Source organism: Balaenoptera physalus, assembly GCF_965194825.1.
Source record: "Balaenoptera physalus genome assembly, chromosome: 2".
In the NCBI taxonomy this organism is placed as follows: Eukaryota; Metazoa; Chordata; class Mammalia; order Artiodactyla; family Balaenopteridae; genus Balaenoptera; species Balaenoptera physalus.
The window spans coordinates 35,375,280-35,395,289 of record NC_138883.1 but is presented as its reverse complement, the minus strand read 5'-3'; the positions used below and the strand labels follow the sequence as shown (position 1 = coordinate 35,395,289).

Here is a 20,010-nt window from a genome sequence, read left to right as displayed (position 1 = left end):
AAGTGATGAGAGTGGTCATCCTAGTCTTGTTCCTGATCTTAGAGGAAATGCTTTCAGCTTTTCACCATTGAGTATGATGTTTTACACCACTGAGTATATGGCCTTTATTATTTTGAGGTATGTCCCCTCTATGCCCACTTTCTGGAGAGTTTTTATTATAAATGGATGTTGAATTTTGTTGAAAGCTTTTTTTTGCATCTATTGAGCTGATCATCTGATTTTTTTCCCTTCAGTTTGTTAATACCATGTATCACATTGATTGATTTGTGGGTATTGAACCATCCTTGCACCTCTCAGATAAATCCCACTTAATCATGGTGTGTCATCCTTCTTATGTGTTGTTGGAGTTGGTTTGCCTATATTTTGTTGAGGATTTTTGCATCTGTGTGCTTCAGTGATATTGGCCTGTAATTTTCTTTTTTGTGTGATATCTTTTTCTGGTTTTGGTATCAGGGTGATACTAGCCTCATAGAAAGCCAGTGGGGATTACTTTCGAAAGTCCCAAAAGGCTGGGGTTAATAGAGATTTCACTCTTAAAGGGCACTCTCAAATGAGTTTGGAAGCATTCCTTTTTATGCAGTTTTTTGGAATAGTTTGAGAAGGATAGGTATTAACTCTTCTCTAAATGTTTGGTAGAATTTACCTGTGAAACCATCTGGTCCTGGACTTTTGTTTGTTGGGAGTTTTAAAATTACTGATTCAGTTTCATTACTGGTAAGTGCTCTGATCATATTTTCCGTTTCTCCCTGGTTCAGTCTTGGGAGATTGTACATTTCTAGGAATTTGTCCATTTCTTCTAGGTTGTCCATTTTATTGTCATGTATTATACTTGTTCGTAGTCTCTTACGATCCTTGTATTTCTGTGGTGTTGGTTGTAACTTCTTTTTCATTTCTGATTTTATTGATTTGGGCCCTCTCTTTTTTTTCTTGATGAGTTTGGCTAATGGTTTATCAATTTTGTTTCTCTTTTCATAGATCTAGCTCTTAGGTTCGTTGACCTTTTCTACTGTTTTTTAGTCTCTGTTTCATTTATTTCTGCTCTCATCTTTATGGTTTCTTTCCTCCCGCAAACTTTGGGTTTTGTTTGTTCTCATTTTTCTAGTTCCTTTAAGTGTAAGGCTAGGTTCTTTATTTGAGATTTTTCTTGTTTCCAGAGGTAAGCTTTGTATTGCTATAAACTTCTTTCTTAGAAATACTTTTGCTGCATCATATAGATTTGGGGTCTTTGTGTTTTCATTTTCATTTGTCTTCAGATATTTCTTGATTTCCTCTTTGATTTCCTCAGGGATCCATTGGTTGTTTAGTAGCATATTTTTTAGCCTCACGTATGTGAGTGTTTTGCAGGTTTTCTTTTTTTTGTAGTTAATTTCTAGTCTTTTTACACTGTTGTCGAAAAAGATGCTTGATAGGATTTAAATTTTCTTAAATTTACCGAGGCTTGTTTTGCGGCCTAGCATGTGATCTGTCATGGAGAATGTTCCCATGTGCACTTGAAAAGAATGTATATTCGCTTGCTTTTGGGTGGAATGTTCTCTTTCTGTTTATATATATATATATATGTATATGTGTGTGTGTGTGTGTGTGTGTGTATATAAAGTCCATTTGGTCTAATGTGTCATTTAAGGCCAGTGTTTCTTTATTGATTTACTGTCTGGGTGATCTCTCCATTGATCTAACTGGGATGTCAAAGTCCCCTACTATTACTGTGTTACTTTCAGTTTTTCTTTTTATGTCTGTTAATACTTGCTTTATATATTTAGGTGCTCCTATGTTGGGTGTGTGTGTATTTACAATTGTTACATCTTCTTTTTGGATTGATCCCTTGATCATTATGTAATGTCGGTTCCAGGGCAGAGTCTGGCCTGCTGGTGCGTGGGCTGCATCTACAGGCTGTAAGGCTACGATTTTCTTGTGGCTGGTATCTACCCCCTGATGGGTGAGGCTGGTACCAAGGCTAGAGCAGGCTTGCAGGAGGGTTGGGCTGGGGCCCAGGGGATTCTGGGGCTGATGCCTGCCCACTGGTAGATGGAACTGGGTCCTGGAGTCTCTGGCTGGAGGGCCTGTCGATCCTGGTTCTAGTGCCTGTACACTTGTTTGTGGGGACAGGTTCTGGGCTCTCTGGTGGGCAGGGCTGTGTCCAGGGGAAGCTGAAGGCTGAGTGGGTCTTAAGGCAGCCTGTCTGCTGGTGGGTGTGGCTGTATCCCTGTCCATTTAATTGCTTAGCCTGAAGTGTCTTTAGCACTGCTGCCTACAGCTTATTGAGCTAGAACAGGGTTGGATCCTGCTAGAGGGAGGATTCCAAAATGGTGCTTGCCAGAACCAGTGTCCACATGGTAGAACGAGCTCCCAGTAATGGTTGCTGCCAATGTCTAAGTCCCCAGGGTAGGCTGCAGTTGCCTCCTGCTTCTCTGGGAGACTCTTCATGATCAGCAGGTAGGTCTGACCCAGGCTCCTTCCAAATTAGTGCTTCTGCCCTGGATCCCAGAGCTTTTGAGACTTTGAGTGTGCCCTTTAAGAGTGAAGTCTCTATCTACCCTAGCCTTTTGGGACTTTTGAAAGTAATCCCCACTGGCTTTCAATGCCAAATGCTCTGGGGGGCCCACCATGGTGCAGGACACCTGGGGTGGGGAGCCCAACATGGGGCTTGGACCCCTCACTCCGTTGGGAGAACCTCTGCTATTTGTACTTGTTCTTCTGTTTGTAGGTCACCCACTCAGTGGTATGGGAATTGACTATATCATGATTCTGCCTCTCCTGTCTGTCTCCTTGTGATTCCTTTTTTATGTCTTTGTTATCAATCTTTTCCAGTAGGTTCTTGTCTTTTAAATTAATGGTTGTTGATTTTAGTTTTAAATTTGGTGTGCCTGTTAGAGGAGGTGAGCTCAGGGTCTTTCTACTCTGCCATCTTTGCCAATATCCCAGAAATTACTTTAAAACTAAGCTATTAGAAATGAATTATATATGAGTATTTGAAGTAGAAGTTTATTACAATTCTTTTCTTCAGCTGAGTTTTAGTTTTAATAGAAGGAAAATGTGAAACTATGTAAATCTGATCTAATAGGAGATAAATTTTGAATTTTAATTTTTAATCTAATATAAGGAAATAAAAATATTTCTAATAACAAAAGTAGTTTAGAGGAGAAAATTTATATTACTGGAATGCTGTCGGTTGACAATGCCCACTTTTTCCTTTCCAATAAAAATAGCTGGACATGGTAGAGCTGCTGCAGGTTTATTTTTGCAGTTGTAGCGGGTGGTTACCATTATTCATCATTTAAACAGCAAAAGAATAGACTATACATTAGAAAGTAAATTTATTCAATGGTTTATTCACATGTTTTTGTTTCATGAAGAATAGTGAAAATATGAGACTTTTGATTAATTGGGGAAAAATCCATTGCCATTATAAAAGTCTGTCTGTTATCTTGCATAAATGTTTTGGTCAGATACTTAAACACCATGCTTTTTAAATAGTGTTTTTGAAAGAATCTTCATAACTTCAGAGATTTCTTATGGTTTTAAATATAGAAATTTATTTTTCATTTTCTGTATTAAATATTCCCTTTTTCACTCTGTGATTTTCCCTTTTATTGCCTATTTCTTTCCCTTTACCACGTTGGAGAAGTTTAGCTTGGTGTCAGTTTTCTAGCTTTTGATTAGTTAGTTGTATCAGTCAAGATTCAACCAGGAAAAGAGGAATCACCCTGGCTTTTTCAAGCAGGAAGTGATTTACTAGAATTAGCAATTTATAGAACTTGTTGAAAGGCTGGAATGAAAGTCAAGTAAGACCTTTGTTAGATCTTAGTTTTACTGCTAACATTTAGGACGTCAGGAAGTTGAAGCAACTTCAGGAATTGTACACAATTCCTGAAGGGAATTGTAGGGATGATTATGGCTGCCTCCAATTCCAAGTGTGTAATTTGTAGAAAAACACCTAGAAGGAAATGTTACTGAGTTAGCAAAAAATTTGACACTATAGTAAAATATAGAAGGAGGATATGTTTAATTTTTGAGAGGAAAGTTAGCTCTATAAATTCTGTTAATGGCCTAGGATAGCATTTTTTTTTTTTAATGCATCATGTTCCATGTGGCTATTTCTCACCTTCTTCTCACTGAGCCTATACATTGTGCCTCTGTTGGTAGTCACCAACTTCTTGCTGTCTCATGTTGCTGAATCCCAATCATATTGTGCAATTTTTTTTTAAAACCATGAAGTATGAAGGTAAACCAAATATGCCATATTTAGAGGATGGGATTATTGAATGTACATGAAAAGGAAAACTTTTTTTCCCAGGAAACATATTCAAGTATTCATCAGGTTCTTATATTATACTCATAATTACCATTTCTTGGTCAGCTTTAAGTTTTCCACTGGAGTATGAGAAGAAAAGATGATGGTTTCATAGATCGTGAAAAGTGAAAGTACTCAAAATTTCAAAAAATCACTAATTTGGAAGGTTGTGTCAGCTGTCTGAGTCAATTACAGTATGAGTCAGTGATACATAAACCTTTTCATAGAAATCCTAGAAGTCCCCTTTTAGGTACTTACTGTCTTTGTCATTTAACCTCATATAAGATTCTGTGTAGGAGAAAAGATTTATCTCATTCTATTGCTGCATCCCTGATGATTCTAAGTGTTCAAGTGCTATAATTATAAATGCTTGAACAATGTTTATTTGCATGACTGTGACCAGCAATTTAATCATGACAATGAGTGAAGAGAGAACAAGAAGAAAAGGGCTGCACCTTTTTTTGAGTCAGATTGTGAACATAAGCCAGCATTCAGAAAATCATTAGAATTCCAAAGTGAATTTGACCACAAAAGGCAAGAGAATTATGTTATTTGAGAATTTTAAAACCTAGTAAATTTTCTTTTAATTATCTAGAGATCAAATACTTTGGTCTTTTCTGGGAAGTCAACACCCATTTATTTACCCATTGAAAAAAATCTCAACTAAACAAAGCATTTTCTTCTTCTAAATCACAAATATGTCTTCATCCTAAAGAAGCCAAAATGGATCTAAAAGGGAATTTCAGAATTTTATTTCCACTCTGAAGTGCTTTTTCTTTTTGTATAACAAGTAATTATGAAAATCATTAATACTTACTGAAATAGAAGTAAATAAGAGTAGTAACAAAGACATTACTCTTCCTACCCTTATTTGTTTTAGATATTTTAAGTTGGTCTCAGTAATAAATATTTTTCTTTGTATTTTTATGTCAAGTATGTATTTCTTATATTTACCTTCACAACCAGAAAGATCTGTTGATGGAAAATGCTCCTATGGATGAAAGGTGAAATTTGTGCTTACCAACTTCAAAAAGTTGGTTTTAGGGCACCAAATTAGATAATGCATGTGAAAGTATTTCTTAACCTATAAATGTCATACAGATGTTAATAGTGTTTTAAATAATCATTTAAAATTGACAAGAATATTATGTTTCTCTTTGTTTCAAGTCCTAAATCAGGAGTCACAAACTCAGGTGCTTATAGGAATGTATTAGAGTGGCTCTATGCAATAGAACTTTCTGTGAAGATGGAAATATTCTACCTGTACTGTCCAGTACTGTAGCCACTAATTATATGTGACTGTTGAGCACTTGATATGAATGAGTATAGCTGAGAAACCAAAATATTTTATTTTAATGAATTTAAATAACCACATATAGCTAATGGCTACCCTATTTGGACAGCACAGAGTTAGAGTAACACTAGATTCTATACAAATAAACCCAAAATTTCAATGATTTAATTTAAGTTTTATTTCTTTTTCTTTTTTTTTTCTTTAAATTTATTTATTATTTATTTATTATTTGTTTTTGGCTGTGTTGGGTCTTCGTTTCTGCACGAGGGCCCTCCCCGGTTGCGGCAAGCGGGGGCCACTCCCCATCACGATGCACGGGCCCCCCACTATCGCAGCCCCTCTTGCTGCGGAGCACAGGCTCCAGACGCGCAGGCTCAGCAGTTGTGGCCCACAGGCCCAGCCGCTCCGCGACACGCGGGATCCTCCCAGACCAGGGCTCGAACCCACGCCCCCCGCATCGGCAGGCAGACTCTCAACCACTGCGCCACCAGGGAAGCCCTCTTTTTCATGTAATAGTCCAATGTGAATATTTCTCTATGTCTGGAGCTGGTCTCGCTTCTTCATCTTGTGGCTTCATCATCCCTTAAGACCTTGGAGACTGTTGCTTCCTGATGGTAAAGGAGGGAAAAGTCCATTTTTTAATAACTCCAGCCTAGAAGTCAAAAAGATCACTCTGCTCACATTCAGTTATTGAGAACTTGTTATGTGGTCACATCTGGATCCAAGGAACTGGAAAATGTAGTTCCTGACTAGGCAGCCACTATGCGGCAATATATCTGACACTGTGGTGGGAGGAACACAAATTTTTGATGTTCGGTTCTGCCACAAAAGACTAGGCAAGTAATATACAAAAGTGAAATGGGCCAGATGTCAATGCATATGCATTCACTGTGTGACGGGAGGCAGAGCTGTGGCATGCCCTGTACATAGACAAGTTGCTATTCATTATCAGCTAGTGTTGTCCTGTCCTAAGGTGGGACCCATGCTGCCAGATCTTTTAGTTTTAGGGTTTTGTGGTTTTTAATGAAAATCTGAAACCCCTGTTTTTATGTGAAATAGCCCTAGTTTTGAAAGAATTATGAATAAAACTGCTGTAAACATTCAAGTATAAGTTTTTCTATAAACAGGTTATTATGTTTAACTTTTAAGAAATTGTCAAATTGTTTTCCTAAGTTGCTCTACCACCTTACATTCCCACCAACAATATATGAGGGTTCTAGTTGCTCTGCATCTAAACTTGCTGTTGTCAGTATCTTTTATCTTAGCCATTCTGAGAGGTATGTAGTGGTATTTCATAGTGGTTTTTATTTCACTATCATATTGGCTAATGATGTTGAACATTTTTTCCTGTGCTTATTTGCTATCTGTATATCAACTTTGGTCAAGTGTTTATTCAAATCTTTTACCTATTTTTAATTGAGTTGTTTGCTTTCTTCCTGTTGAATTTTGAGAGTTCTTTATATATTCTTTGTAAAGATATATACAAGCCCTTTGTTGGATTTGTGAGTTGCCAGTATGTTTCCCAATCTGTAGTTTGTCTTTTCATAAATGTCTTTCACAGAGCAAAAGTTCTCAATTTTGATGAACTCTTTGCCTAACTCCAGGTCACAAAGATTTTTTTTCCTGTATTTTCTTACAAAATTTTATAATTTTACATTTAGTTAATTTCTGTGTAAGGTGTGAAGTTTAAATCAAATTTTTTTTATTTGCATATGGATGTCCAATTGTACTAACACTATTTGTGGAAAAGGAAATGGAATTGTGTAGGCTGCCAGGAGGAAAAGATATTTCTTAACTTCTGTATTCTCACTAGGAAACTTCCTATAAGGCTTTATCATTCCCATTGTGTAGCAAGTTCATTTGCTATGATGTGTTGACATTCTTTGAAAATTTCCTGATTTTAATCAAGAGCATGTATGTTTACTAATGCTTATCATAGTGAATTTGAACTACACTATTCCTTTCCCATATCATTAGATTATGAGTGTAAGCCTATAACCAAATGCCTAGAGTTTATCTTGTAGCAAACATGTATAAAAGGCAATCAAAAAGAATTTAGAAGCAAATGTTTTAATACTTTAAATATGTAAACTCTATAGTTATTTTGGACATTATATCCACAATTATTCTAGCACAAATGTGCTTTATAATCTCCCCCAAACCATTCAAAAATCAATAAACCAACAAATATTCATTGAGCATTTGTTTTCTAGGAATTGTATTAGGTTCTGCAGAAGATAAAAATATAATGTTTTAATGTCCTCAGAAATTGTACACTCAAGTTGACATGTAGTAAAATCTAGACCTGCAAACTCAAATGTCTTCAGTTTCCAGAGAAGTATTATAAACATTCGAAGTTCCTATATAAGACAATAGGGAGAGTTAGGAGAACTTTGTTAACCTATAGAGTTCATTCATGATTAAAGGCATTCACATAAACAAACAGACATACAAATGTCCAAAGAAATCACCTTCGAAGATTGAATTCATCCTAGGCTATAAGTTTGCAACCCAACCTCTGACTTTGGGGATCAACCTTTAGGTGTCTGGAAGAACTTTGAATTTGAAAGCAGTGCCTTTAAAAACAGTTATGTGTTATGTCTACACACATACAGCTTTCTTTGGTTAAAGAGCAGATTCTTCAAATTTCTCATTAGCTTTATATATAGATAGTGTGTGTGTGCACATGCGTGTGCGCATCTGCTTGTATATTTCCTGTGGTGAACATAGTCCTTTTATTCTCTCTTACATTTTATAATTGGTCATTATTGGTATTTTGAGTTTTGCTTGTTAACCTTCCAACGCTTACTTATTCTACTAAGCCCTTTAATATGAATTTAATTACAGCTGAAGATAGTATGCTTTCCTGACTTATTTTAGTGGGATGGTTTCTGACTTCTCACCATTTAGTATGAGACTTCTCACCAGTTAGTATGAGTAAATGTTGCTTTTGATTTCTTGTATATCCCCTTAGGAAATTTCTTTCTATTCCTAGTTTACTTGAAGCTTTAGATTTTGCTTATTTAAATCAAGAGTGTATATAGAATTTTATCAAGTACTTTTCCAGTATCTGTTGAGATGGTTTTATGTTTTTTAATTTACATTGAACCCTACTCTAGAGGTAAACCTTACTTCAACATGTTATTTGATATGTTATTTATTTAATACACTACTAGAGTCTATTTAGGATTTTTACATCTACATTTTAAAAAGACATTAACCTGGTTTTAATACTGAGTTGATGCTAGCTTTAGAGAATATGTTGGGCAGCTTTCCATCATTTTTAATGCTTTGGAATTGTTTGTATAGCATAGGAATTATCTATTAATTCACTGTTTTATAAGACTCACATGTGAAAACCATCTTGCTTCTGATTATGATGCCTTTTTAGAATTGGATATTACCTGTTTTTTTAATCTCTTCATTGTTGCTGGCGTTTTAAAAAACTTATAAACTTCCTCCTGTATCGATTTTTAGAATTCATATTCTCCTAGGAAATCTTTTATTTCCTTTATATTTTTCAAATATGTGACCATAATATTGCATATAGAGTTATTGGAGAACTTTATATTTTGTCTTTTCCTTTTTTTTTTTTTTTTTAACATCTTTATTGAAGTATAATTGCCTTACAATGGTGTGTTAGCTTCTGCTTTATAACAAAGTGAATCAGTTATACATATACAATATGTTCCCATTTCTCTTCCCTCTTGCATCTCCCTCCCTCCCACCCTCCCCATCCCATCCCTCTAGGTGGTCACAAAGCACCGAGCTGATCTCCTTGTGCTATGCGGCTGCTTCCCACTAGTTATCTATTTTACATTTGGTAGTGTATATATGTCCATGACACTCTCTTACCCTGTCACATCTCACCCCACCCCCTCCCCATATCCTCAAGTCCATTCTCTAGTAGGTCTGTGTCTTTATTCCCATCTTGCCACTAGGTTCTTCATGGCCTTTTTTTTTTTTTTTTTTTTTCCCCTTAGATTCCGTATATATGTGTTAGCATACTGTATTTGTTTTTCTCTTTCTGACTTACTTCACTCTGTATGACAGACTCTAACTCCATCCACCTCATTACAAATACCTCCATTTCATTTCTTTTTATGGCTGAGTAATATTCCATTGTATATATGTGCCACATCTTCTTTATCCATTCATCTGTCGATGGACATTTAGATTGCTTCCATGTCCTGGCTATTGTAAATAGAGCTGCAATGAACATTTTGGTACATGACTCTTTTTGACCTATGGTTTTCTCAGGGTATATGCCCAGTAGTGGGATTGCTGGGTCGTATGGTAGTTCTATTTGTAGTTTTTTAAGGAACCTCCATACTGTTCTCCATAGTGGCTGTATCAATTTACATTCCCACCAACAGTGCAAGAGTGTTCCCTTTCCTCCACACCCTCTCCAGCATTTATTGTTTCTAGATTTTTTGATGATGGCCATTCTGACCGGTGTGAGATGATATCTCATTGTAGTTTTGATTTGCATTTCTCTAATGATTAATGATGTTGAGCTGTCTTTTCCTTTTAATATTATCTCTTCAAAGTCAGTGCTCTTCCCACTATACTATAGTATTTCCATATCATCTGTTTCGTATAAATTTATAATAAGAAAATACATGTAATTGAAGGTCATTTCTGTATTCAGAAATATATATAACAGAGTGTCAAAATAGAGAAAATAAGCTATAGCTAAGCAAAATAAAATTTTATACAAAAGCCTGGAGTTAGAGTTTTAGGTTCTAATCATTGTAAATTAAAAATAAGGTAAATTTTTACTCGTTTTAAGATCATCATCTTAGTAAGTCCATGTTTATTATGATTATTAAAATAATCAGATACTGTTTCAGCTTTCCTTAAATGACAGTAATAATCAATTTCTGTAGCATTTAGACTTTATAAGGTATATGTATATATATTAATTAATTTGCTTCTGGCAACAAAGATGTGAGGTAGGCAGGTTGCTCACAATTTTGCTTATTTTACCAATAATAAAATCTGGGAGATTAACCAGTTTACCTAAAGTCTTGTAACTTATTGTTAGTAAATGGAGCTGTTATTAAGCTAGGGTTTTTTGATTCTCTGTCTGGTGTTGTGCAGACGTATCTGAACTATGTGTTTCTAACTTTCATTAAACTCTTAAGTGCAAAATGTTTACTCTTCCTTTTTTTTTTTAAAAAAAAAGAAAACCAAGTCCTGACTGTTCTTCCTTAATTTAATGTTCCCTGCTTCTTTCTACAGGCATCCCTCACTTTACTGTGTTTCTGAGATATTGTGTTTTTTTATAGATTAAAAGATTTTGGCTACACTGTATTGTCAGACGATGGTTTTTTTTTTTTTTTTTAGCAATATAGCATTTTTAAATTAAGGTATATACATTGTTTTTGTGGACATAATGCTAATGTACCCTTAATAGACTACAGTGTAGTGTAAACATAACTTTTATATGCACTGGGAAACCATAAATTTGTGTGAAACCATAAATTGTTTGCAATATTCACTTTATTGCCATGGTCTGGTACTGAACCCACAATATTTCTGAGGTATGCCTGTAGTCTATTCTTTCTTCTAAATCAGACCTTCATTATCACATACATGAATTATTACAGTTATCTCTTTTCTGATGTTTCTGGAAGCACTCTTCCTCATGCTCCAGTACTGTTTCCAGACTAATCTTCCCATGATGGTTTAATTTATTTGTCAACTTGACAGGCTTACGGAATGCCCAAATAGCTGGTAAAACATTATTTCTGGTTGTATCTGTGAGAGTATTTCTGGAAGAGATTAGCATTTGACTCAGTAGACTGGGTGAAGAGTCACCCCTCACCAATGTGGGCAGGCATCATCCAATCTACCGAATACCTGAATGGAACAATAAGGCCAAAGAAGGGTGAATTCTCTCTCTGTTGAGCTGGGATAGCCATCTTCTCCTGCCATTGGACATCAGAGCTCCTGGTTCTTGGGCCTTGGGACTCTGGGACTTTCACCAGTGGCCCCTGAGTTCTCAGGCCTTCAGACTCCGTCTGAATGATACCACCTGCTTTCGTGGTTTTCAGGCTTGCAGATGACTGATCGTTGGACTTCTTGGCCTCCGTAACCATGTGAGGCCACTCTTATAACAAATCTCTATCTCTATATCTATATCCATATCCTGTTGGTTTCTCTGGGGAACCCTGACTAATACACTTCCTAAATCTGCTTTCATATGTTATTTCTCTCATCAAAGAAATGTCAGTTGCTCCTCATTGCCTTCATAATAATGGCTGTTAGCCTAACACTTAAGACCTCATTGGTCCTGCCCCCTTGTGTCTTTCCAACCCTATAGACTACTTCATTTGAACATCCAACTTTTGCTCTAGGTGATCTGTATAGCTCCTTTCTACCTTAATTCATACTGTGCTTCTCACATGAAGTACTCTTCTTCTTTATCTCTACCTATCTAAATTCAAACGACTGTAGGCCCTAAATAAATTTTTTTTTTCTCTGTCAGGTCTTGAGTAGCCATTCTAGTATACCCTGATTTTTTTTCTGTATTCTGTATTCTACTGTTTGATAGTTCTCATTGTCTGTATCATTCATTTTAAGTTTAATTATGTGTTGTTGTACTTAATTATCTCACACTCCCCTAACTATTTTGGCAGTTCCCGATAGACAAGGATGATAAGTTAAACTACTTCATGTTCTAAACTTTTTTTTTTTGTATTCTCTTCAGTACACAGTATGATGCTTTGTGTATTATAGGTGCTCATTAAATTTTTTGAATTAAATAAATGAAACTATGTATTTATTGTTACTGTTAAATTAGTATGTTGGAAAGACAGCCTGGGACATAACTAATAGACCTTCATCTGTATCAGAATCCATGATAAATATATTGTAGTACTGTAGATACTTATAAGAAAATGTTTTCTCATTTTCTATTTGGTTTCTCTATTCCTCTAATGTAGGGTTTCTCAGTCTCAGCACTATTGACGTTTTGGGCTGGATAGTTGTTGTGCGAGGCTCTCCTGTGCATGGTATGATGTTAAACAGCATCTCTGGTCTCTCCCTACTAGATGTCAGTAGTATCATCTAAGCTGTAACTAATGAAAATGTATCCAGACATTGCCAAATGTCCCCAGGGAGCAAAATCGCTGCCAGTTGACAGCCACTCCGGTGGTTTTAGCAGATTTTTTTTTCAACAGAGCATAAAAATGTATATAAGCCAATTAATATTATAATCTTATTGAAAGTACCTTTGGGTTTTTTTTTTTAAGCGTTTTATTGAATTTCCATGCTATTACAAATACATGTTGCTGAACTATAAAGAATGCTATAGGGATATGCTGCTTCAGTGCTATTCAGATTTATAACTTCAGTAGCTTATAAAGTCTAAGGTAAATTTTCAAAATGTTAAATTAGCTTTAGCAGGAAGCCTGGATGAACCACTTAGCAGGGAGCAGGGAAAACATAGGAATAGAGAGAAATCAAAGAGAATTAACAAGTTCCATCCTTAATTGTTCATCTTTCTCAGTGCAAAACGTCTCTATATTATTTGTTCAAGTTATATATAAAGTGCCTTTTGTTTGCTTACAAGAGTGCTAAATACTGAATGGAATATCTTTTTTAAAAAAGGTAGGACTGTTCCTGCTAAATATAATGCATTGTGAAAATATCACGCACACACACCAGAAACAACAAAAATAAGACAGTATATGTGATTACATGACAAGTGAATTGGGATAACCAGTGAATATTAAAAGTCTATAGAGAAGGGAGATCATCTTATCTTGGAATGGTCTTTTTCCAAGGAGTTTTCACTAAGAGCATTTTGCTTTTACTCTGCTCTTTCTCTAAAAATCAGACTATCTTTGTACTGTTATTCTCCTCATTCAAATTTTTACCAGAGTTTAGAGCTCATTTCATGGACCTGAAGTTGGATATTCTCCAGCCACACATTCCTCTAACTACAAGTTTCCAGTCAATAGTATGGGTTAATACAGTACTGTGAGTTCTGTTAACCTCTCTGCAATTAACTTGCAAGTGAAAATAAACTGTTTTACTGCTAAAAGTCATGATCAGCAGCCCTTTCTTCCTGGTAGTCCTATTGTTTATTTTATAGTGTTAGAGTTTGAGAAGGAATAACAGATATGTTTGAGGTGAGGAGAACAGAAAAGTTTGAAAGATAATTGCTGGTTAATGCTAAAAATAAAAACAGTGAAACGATCAGCTACAGCTCAGCTTAGCTGAATCTTCCACTGTCACTCCTGGCAAACATTTGAAGAGCAATCAGATTTTTCTACCATACAACGTCTTTAGTTTATGTTGTTTTTCCTTTTTTTAACTTAATTCTTATTTTTCATTGAAGTAATGCATTCACATGTTTTAAAAAAAATCAAACAATGCTAAAATAGCTCATGACAACAATAAAAACCGTCTGCTTTTTTCCTGCTGCTTCCAAAAGCAACTTCTTTCTTGTAGTTGTTTCTTCTGATGTTTGCATACATATTTCATACTGTGCCCTTTGCTGTATCTACTGTATTTTATTTTTTTATTTTGTTTTTTATAAATTTATTTACTTTTGGCTGCGTTGGGTCTTCGTTGCTGCGCATGAGCTTTATCTAGTTGCGGCAAGTGGGGGTTACTCTTCGTTGCAGTGTGCGGGCTTCTCATTGTGGTGGCTTCTCTTGTTGCAGAGCACAGGCTCTAGGTGCGTGGGCTTCAGTAGTTGTGGTGCGTGGGCTCAGTAGTTGTGGCTCACGGGCTTTAGAGCACAGGCTCAGTAGTTGTGGCTCACGGGCTTAGATGCTCCATGGCATGTGGGACCTTCCCGGACCAGGGCTCGAACCTGTGTCCTCTGCATTGGCAGGCGGATTCTTAAACACTGCACCACCAGGGAAGCCCCTCTATTGTATTTTAGACATTATATGTTGACTTCTGTATTAGTTTTTCTGTAGCTACCATAACATTATTATAAATGGCTTAAAACAACAAGTAGTTGTTATCTTACAATTCTGTAGTTTAGAGATTTTCCAGCTTTTGGTGACCACCTTCTTTCCAGGGTTCATCACCCCCTCCAACTTCGAAGCAAGCAACATCTGGAAGCCTAGTCTTCACACTGCCATCTCTCTTCCACTTTTAAGGTATCCTTGTAATTTTACACTGGGAACCACCAAGATAATCCAGAATAAATTCTCTGTTTTAAAGTCAGCTGATTAGCTTCATTCCATCTGTAAGTTTAATTCCACAAACCACGTAGCTAACGTATTCACTGGGGCGTTATTCTACCTACTATACTTTCGCATTATGATAGATAAGAATATTATTAGCTCTCTTAACTTCCCCTCACTTCTACCTACTGTTCCTTTATAGTTAATATCACATTTTTTTTATTGAATCCATATTCAGTGTTTTCATTGTTTAGGGCTTGTAAATATTAGTGGCTGAACCAAGTGGTGTACTTCATTTATGCACAACTTTTTGTTTTTCCTATTATGCATAATTATCTCATTTTTTCCTTGTTAAAAATTTTTTTTCAAACTCTAGCTACATTTTCTCACTTCCTCCTACAGCTCTGTGAAATCTCTCACAGTACTCTTTACCACTTCTTCAAACTCATTAAATAATCTGATTTCTGCTTTTTACCTGGATACCTCTCTCCTATTCCTTCACCATCAGAATAAGTAGTTGTTTACCTGTACTGAGGACCTATGAGTCTTTCTATATAAGCAATCTGCTAGCTTATAATTCTCTGCCTTCTGCAGTACTTTATACCTACAATTCCTAAGTGTTCGAGGAGTTCTAAGATGAATCACCTTGTCATTGGTATTTCCTTCTGCAGGTGCTTAGGGTAGTGCCTAGGGTGACCACATAATTGATCTTTATCTGAACATGGGATAGGAGTAGGAAAGACAGATAAAAGAAAGTCAAAGAAGAAGGAAAGGAGGCAGTAGAGATAAATTCAGATTACTTTTAGCCTAGACCAAGAGATATAGAAATACACAATCTCACTAATTTAAATAAAATGTTGATTAAATTGGCATTTAAAATAGAGAAATTTTTGAATTATAAGTTTTTGCTTATTTTTAGAATAGCTTTATTTCTTTAAATATATACAAATACTAGGGTAATTAATATCAGACCTTAAAGTTAGTACTTTCTCAGAGCTTAACTAGCACCATCCAATCTTGTGCATGCTGACACATCATCCTGGTTTTTATGTTTTCCTCACAGCACTTACTGGATTGAAATTTTCTTATTTCTTTCTTTGTTTATTGCCTGTATCCCCCGATAGAATGTAAGATCCATAAGTATAAGTACCAAGTCTGTTTTGTTCATTGCCTTCTCTCTAGCATGTGGAGTAATGCCTAGCATCTAATAAGTACTCAATAAATATGTATCTAATGGATGAACAAAAGTGTTTGACATGTTATTTTAGCAAATAGATTAACAGAATTTTAGTAGCATATTAAAAGAATCTTTGTAAATAAGGCTTTAGAGACTCACAAATGTTTCTATCTTAGATAATTTAAATACTACTCTCCAATCTCATTTAATTATGGATTACACTCTTTGCATATCAGCAAGAGGTTAAGTTATGTTAGTCCTGGGCAAATTATCATATAATCTATGAGTTCTTCATGTTTACTGTAAACTATATTATGTGAAGTCCATGCAATGGAATTTCACTAGTGTTTATTAAAAATAAGACTACAAAACAAATTAAAACTGCAGATAAGGGAAATGGCATAGTTATTAATAAAGGCTTGTATCCAATATACTAATTACTAATGGTTTATGTCAAATTGTTAAAGATCTTAAAAGATTTCTAACTTCTTCCTAAATTTCTTTCTCTTTTAATTTATGAAACATAATAATACAAACTTAATTGTGTTCCAGTGGTTAATCTATATGAGAGTTGTATGAAATTAAGAATGTATTACAGTTAATATTTTTAATGATAATTAAGTTTTCTATTGTTTAAATAAACTAAAGTCTGAAGAACATTCTCAGTCTTTAGAATAACATTTATATATGAAAACTTAATTCGAAGAAACATATTTTCTGACGCAGACAAGTATGACTTTGGTAAAAAAAAGTCTGGGCATTGGAATGAGATAGATCTAGGTAAATGACACTTTTCTCCTTGCTTCCTGTCTATCCTTAAGCAAATTAACCTTTCTGAACCACAGAGACTGTACTGAGACAGTATATGTAAAAATGCCTAACATAATGCCCATTATAAATACTCAGTAAATTCTAGTTCTCTTTCCTGGCTGGATGAAGTGAGAACAGAAACTCTTCTCATTTACCAAAATAGTGGAGAAGAATGATGAGGTTAAAAAATACCCATTTAGTGAGGTTGGCTATATTCACCTGTATTAAAAGAGGGGAGTTTCTAACAAAGGCATTTAGGAATCAAAGTTTGACCATATTTTAAAAAATAACTCATTTATTTTTAAATAATTTTGGTCTAGTCTGTCTCATTTATCTTTATTCCGTCACCTTCAAGCATGTCCCTGCACCAAGGCTGATTTGAGTTTAAAAAACTCAGAAAGTTATAAGTCAGCCAACCTGGGTACCTCAATCCGTAGCTACTAAGGAATCTTTGAGCATGATTTGTTGATTTCATTTGTTCAGGCAGAATTCCAATGACTTCTCTGATACAGCACAGACATCTCTAGAAAATAGTTTCCTAGACCAGTGGCCCTCAAAATGTGGTAGGCACTCATTTGGAGGTCCCTGAGGTCAAAGCTATTTTTATAAGATGTATTTGCCTTTTTCACTGTAGGGGTCCTTAATATGTTTTAAGAGTACAGGGGTTCTGAGATGAAAAGTTGGAAAACCACCTACCGTGACATTTTATAAAGTTTTAAAGAAAGAATATGTGAAAGTGGGGTTTCTAGAGGAGCTAAAATTTTATCTAGGATTGGGTGGAAAAAATCGTTTTGGTCACTAAGTCATAAATTATATGATAATACAATTCAGAATGTCCTCTATCCTCCATTATGGCTATCAGGTGGAGGTATTTATTGGTGGTTAGATATACAGAGTGGATATAAAATCTGGAAACATAGGTAATATTATTTTATCACATATTGTAATGTGATATATAACCCTTTCTAGATAGTCAACTAATGTTCTAGACGTAGTAGCCACTCACAAGAATTAAGGGTTGGAGATACACATTTGACTTAGCCCGGCATGGGAGTGAGTAAGAGAACATCTGAAGAGAGTATACAGGGTAAAAAAAAAGAAGGGACATAAGGAAACATCATTTAAGTGTTGAGTACAGGAAGAGTATCAAGCAGAGGAGACCAAACATGATGTGATGGAATTCAAGGATAGAAAGTTTCAGGAAGTAGGGGTGGTTAATATGTAGGTAAAGAATTTGATGTTTGTGTGTAAAAGTGAATAGTAGAAAACAACATAAAGGAACACCAGTAGGTAAGTGGGTAGGTAGTATATTCAGAAATTGAATACTATATGTTGGGGAAAATGAATGAGCAGAGCTCCACATTAACGTGGATGAATATCAAAGACACAATATGGAGAGAGAAAAAAGCAAATTGCCAAATGATACTTACATTGTAATACCATTTAAATAAATAAAACAAAACTAATTACTGTTTAAAGTCCTAGGAGGTAAAACTATGAAGAAAAGATTTAAACTACATATAGGATAGTGGTTGCTTCTTTGGGTTAGGGGAGTGAGTATGATTATCTGAAAGGTTTAAACAGGGACCTATAACTGTATTAGTAATGCTGTATATCATAATTTAAGTAGTGAATACAGGATGTTAGTCATATTATTTGTAATACTTTGGGTATTTCTCAAAATTTTTTAAATTTAAAAATTTCTGAGACCAGGAAATTGTTCATAAGAATAAAAAAAAAATCTGTAATTTACTTTTAACATATTTAAAAGAAGATGAAGCCTTGGTCTCATTTTTTTCTACAAGTATAAATCAATGAAATCCTTGATACTAGTGATCTAATGAAATGGCTGAATAAGGAGGAGCATTTTAAAATTAAAAATGAATTAGTGCACACAGTATTCTTGCTATTTTAAAAACTGAAAGGTGGTAGAGAATATTTAATACAGTTTTTCAAGTTCAGCATATCTTTGAGACTGTGGAGTTGATTCTGTTCGTTTAAAAAGTACTTTGCTTTTAATTTAATGCCAGAAGTTTAAGTTCATTGTAACATTTGATATTAATTAATGTGAATAAAGGACAAAAGTAAACTAAACCAAAAATAAAGATAAGGGCTCTGGGAAAAGATAAAAGGGTTGGTTTAAAGAAATGAGAATAAACCAATACAATTCTTAAAAATATAGAAAAAATAATATATTTTATAGACATTTCAACTTCTCAAATAAAACTTTAGTATTCTAAAAGCTCCAAGAGAAATGGGCTGCCAGAAAAGTAAAACATTCTACATAATTCTCTCAATAATATGTAGCAAAACTAATTTTGTTATCAACACCCTGAGTTTTTCTTAAGTTGAAATATTCATTAAAAACATAAATATAATTTATGGAAATATAATTTAAAAGTAAATTATTACTGACTATGTAAGAACTAATAATGCTTGTGGAGGTGAATTGTGTGTGGGGAGTGAGAAGTGGAGGATAAAAGAAAAGATGTTAAGAAAGAGAACAACACTGAAGGAGGGGGAGTTCAGTGAGGTGAGGAATATAGGAAATTGTAGAAAAACCACAGAGTTTTTAAGAAATTGCCATTGGTTTGAATGATATAATGATAGAATTGTAATGTGTGGCTTCAGAGGCAGGTAGGACCCAGACTGTAAAGAGCAAAGGAATTATAAATTTGTTTCTTTGTTGTGGTAATATATACCAAGCATAAAATTTACTGTTTCAGTCATTTTTAAGTGTAAAATTCAGTGACATTAAGTACATTCCAAACGTTGTGGAGCCATTGCCACGACCTATTTCCAGATATTTTTGATCATCCAAAACTGAAACTCTGTACCCATTAACAATAATTGTGCATTTCCCTCTGACCCCAGCTGCTGGTAACCCCTAATCTACTTTCTGTCTCTGTGAATTTAGCTACTCTAGGAACCTGATATAAGTGATATGATACAAATTTGTACTTCTGTACTGTTTTCACTCAGCTTATTTTCAAGGCTCGTCCATGTGTAACCTGTATTAGAACTTCGTTCCTTTTTATAACTGAATAATAATCCATTGTATGCATATACCACAATTTGTTATTCATTTATGTGTTGATGGACACCTGAATTATTTCTACGTTTTGGTTATTGTGGATAAGGCTGCTAGGAAAATTCACATACCTGTTTGAGCTCCTGTTTAAAATTATTTTGGGTATATACATAGTTCTATTATTAACCTTTTTCGAGAAACTGCCAAAATGTTTTCCAAAGTGCCTGCACCATTTTATGTTCCCCCTGGCAATGC

At 34.9% G+C, this 20,010-nt stretch overlaps 1 protein-coding gene and 1 long non-coding RNA gene across 13 annotated transcripts in view; one reads left to right on the top strand and one right to left on the bottom strand.

The window, feature by feature from the left end:
• Positions 1-10,032, bottom strand: part of LOC309655992 — a 318,822-nt gene extending 308,790 nt beyond the window's left edge. Inside the window, exon 1 of the long non-coding RNA XR_014261113.1 lies at positions 9,150-10,032. This is a non-coding gene — a long non-coding RNA (uncharacterized lncRNA). The remainder of the gene's footprint in view (positions 1-9,149) is intronic.
• GPHN (gephyrin) overlaps positions 1-20,010 on the top strand; it is a 638,461-nt gene that overhangs the window by 180,715 nt on the left and 437,736 nt on the right. The gene's annotated exons all lie outside the window — the stretch shown is intronic.